The following is a 4,061-nucleotide window of genomic DNA, read 5'->3' on the forward strand; positions in this document are numbered from 1 at the left end:
AATGCATGCTGCTTTGTTATTGACCGTTTGTCCCCGGTGTGTGCGGAATTCTCTCATTCTCACCGTGAAGGTTTCTATTAAGTCTGCCATCAGGTCTATACCTATTTATTGTAGGTCAGTTAACCGGTGTATAGTGCACAGTATCTATTGGTTGCAAAACATTCGATTTACAAAGTTAAAATCCTGAAGCGCTTTTGCGTTTCAAGAGCCTCAGAACTTAGAAATTTGAGACGGGGCATGTCCATTCACTGACAGACTTGGTCATCAATTAATTTTAAATTCATTCGTCAGATGTTCAAAAGCAGCCAAGCACTGAAAGAACGGGGCTTGCGAGCAAAGAGGCTCCCCCTCGCCCCCCTCCTCTTTAAATGCTGCAACCTGATTGTGATTGGAACTCACAGCAAAGCTGGAGCAAGGCCGTTGCAATTTCATTCTGCAGAACTGTCTCCTCCTCAACAGGCCTCAGATAGCCTGAAGATGTTACCCGGAAGTTCCAACTCCACCCAAAGTGTTAGATTTTTTTTGGGGGGGGCGGGGTGCAAAATGATGTAACTGTCCTGACAATCGCAGTTGACAAAACTCAGTGAAGTTTAACATTAATTCCACGCGAAACATTTCATGGGCACAGTGTCTGATTCCAGATTTGCTTATGGTGGTGTATTTTATCAAAACAGTCACTGGTCTGCAGTGCGTTGGATGAATGTCATGTAAAAACTACCAAGGCCCGTGGCCAAATGTTCATCCGGCAGGCTCCATTGTCAGCTAGCCTTGGCAGGTTTAGACCTGAAAAAAGTTACTGGAAAGTGCACGAAGCAAGCCCTATAGGTGTATTATAATTTATCCAAGAGGCGAGCTGTGTGAATGAAAGTATGAACGCGGTTTCTCAGCACACATGCGGGCTCTGTCTCAAATCTGGCCGCCCTATCTTCCCATGCACAGGCTCCTGGACCAACTGATGGCCTCGCTAGATAGTTGCACCTGTCATTAACAATATATAGTTGAAAGTCAGCTGCGGATAGAATGCGCAAACATCTGGCGTTGGGTAATCAAAACGGAAGTCTGTCTGGCGCTCTGGGATCCCAATGATTTGCATGATCCAAATAAACTGAAATGTCCAGTACAAATTTGGGATAAATGATTCCTCTATTTATGTTTTTTTTTAAAAAGCTCCACATGCAGTTTCATGCCAAGAACCAGGCATGGAAATCGCGTGCATTTTTCGACAATCTGAGATCAATTTTGTGCTGGCGTTATTATTTTAATATAAATTTTCGCACGCTACCACGCCGGACCCAGCACGATTGCGCCGAACATGTTAAACAATTTGGCAGAGCTTAAAATAAGATATTTTTAAAGAGGAAGATTGACTTAAGTGCGAATTTATACTTAACTCAGTGCTCACTGCACGAGCTGGACTGGGGATTTTGCGGACAATGGAACAAGCCTTTAAGTGCCACAGGCCTCTAGGTCGTGTACCTTCAGCCCCCAGTAACAATGAGTATTGAAGTTGGATTAGTAAACTATCTGCCTGCAAAGATCACCTAAAGTCAATCTCAAAGGTGGTCCTAACAGATCAATTCCCCTTGTATTGAGAAAACTTCTGCCTAAAATCCTACAGTAAATTGTGGCCAGGAGCATTTGATCCCGGATCTTATGCCCGCCCACGATTTACTTTCTTTGTCACATCATGTCTTTGAATAAATAGCAAATTACCATTTATGTTTTAAAACAGGGGCTGGTTTAGCACAGGGCTAATGAGCTGGCTTTTAAAGCAGACCAAGGCAGGCCAGCAGCACGTTCAAATCCCGTACCAGCCTCCCCGAACAGGCGCCGGAATGTGGCGACTAGGGACTTTCCACAGTAACTTCATTTGAAGCCTACTTGTGACAATAAGCGATTTTCATTTCAAAAATAAACGCCACTCGAGCCTGCTGCTGAGGACGATTAATGAACAAATGTGGTCCGGGTACAGGAATGAACTTTCTTTTTTAAATTTAATACAATAAATCATTAGCGAAGGGTCCTAATATTAACATTATACAAAGGAAGGCCTACTGTAAAAATAGGCATCTACTTACAAATCCAAGACATTATTGAAAGTAACTCCATTGCAGTGTTAATGTAAGCCTACTTGTGGCAATAAAGGTTTTTCATATTATTATGTATGTTCACTTTATTTTTAAAAAATGTCTGTTTAGTAATAAGCCACAGCCCCATTCGACAATTACAATAATAATGCTGGTTTACAAATAAAACAATTGACAAACACCCACTCGTGTAGTGTAAGTCTCTGGTTAAATGGCATCAAATGGCAGTAATAATAACGCCATTGACCGGAAAGTTATCCTCCAGGCACAGTTTTCGCTCGGGACAAACAGCCCTCACTTAAACACTCTTAATCGTTCCCATTTTCCACAAAGTGCGGACCTGTTTTTCATGCCCCGTTGGTCGGACGGCCACCTGCCTAAAGGGCCAGCCAGTGTATAGTTCATGACCGAGATAACAGTCGAGTAGAAGCAAGCGCCAGTGTAATTTTATACATTGGCTTCTATTCTTTTAGATGGGGAAACACATGGTAATGCAATTGATACATAGTACTCTCTGACAATAAACCAAAACCAGACCTGGGCATTCAAAAGTAAAGCTACTTTTAAACAAAAGAATGACCTCCGTTTCTGATAGTGAGAGCGTAGTATATTTATTTATATATGGAATATTTGATCTGTTTGGAATAAACGTGAACCATTTAATTTATAAGCTGGCCAGTAAAATGAGGGAGCATTAAAGGGTTTGGTCTTGATTACTGCTCTATTGCATTCGACATTCTGGATAATTTATGGAACGGGATGACAACTTGCTTTTTACACGATCACTTTCTTTCAATTTCACCCCCCCCCCACCCCGATTTTAATTATGTCCAGCATTGACATATGTATGTGGCTGCAAAGTGGTATTTTTCTGATTCTTTGCCTCCAGTGAGAAATATTTTCTACCCCATGTTCACACAGCATAATGTCACTCCGCTTCCCTCCAGGAAATGGTCCCAAAGAAAATTGTAAGCGCTGCAAGATCTCTGTCAGCAATGTGACAATGGCTGGCGATTGTTTGTCACAAAGCCGAGAGAATCGTGCCTCGGAGCAAGGGAAGGTTAAGGGGAGATTTGGTAGAGGTGTTGAAAATCGTGAATGGCTTTTGATATTAAATCAATAGAAAATGTTTCCCGCCGCATGAGGCGGCCATAATCTGGGGGACAAGGATTGAAGATGTTTGGCAAGACTGCCAGAATGATGAAACCATTCTTAGAGGTAGGGCCCGGAATGCACTGTCTGAAAGGGCAATGGAAGCAGATTCAATAGCAACGTTCAAAAGGGAATTGGATACATATTTGGAGGGAAACTCTTACAGAGAATGAACAGGAAAGTGAGTCCAATTAAGACAGCTCTTTCAAACAGATCTCGCAACCACGGTGAGCTGAATTGCTCGCGATTCTCTGAAATTATTTAAATTTTAATTTAAAATTACCCCGAACATCAAAACAAATCTTGGCCAGCTGTACTTGAAGGGGCCGATTGAACTTTAGGAACGAACAACCTTCAAAGCGAAAAGTCAATGATTAGTAACAATTATGATTAATTTAATTGTGCACCCTTCTCCCAAATTTACAGTGTTGGCAGACCTAGAGATTTTTTTTATTTGCATAGAGACCCGGCACGTTTCTCAACAACTTCTCAAAGGACATCACACGTCACCAATTACTCTGAGGTGCAGTGACTGTTGTTATGTAAATAATATAACACGGATCCGTAGACTCTGGAATGCAATGCACTCTACTGCAATGCGAAATGTGTAGTCTTTTACTGGATTTGAATTGGGGAGCACAATATTGGCACATAAACACATTGGTCTCATTGCGATCAGGTATTTTAGCTATAACTCGTTGGGAAATAATCTTGACTGCAGGGGATTTGTTAAATATTATTTTAAAATGGAATTCTTAGGAAGTTCCACTCGTGCTCCGCTGAATCCGATCGAGACGGTCAATGTAATCAGCCTTAAGTCTG

Source organism: Scyliorhinus torazame, chromosome 10 (genome assembly GCF_047496885.1).
Source record: "Scyliorhinus torazame isolate Kashiwa2021f chromosome 10, sScyTor2.1, whole genome shotgun sequence".
NCBI lineage: Eukaryota > Metazoa > Chordata > Chondrichthyes > Carcharhiniformes > Scyliorhinidae > Scyliorhinus > Scyliorhinus torazame.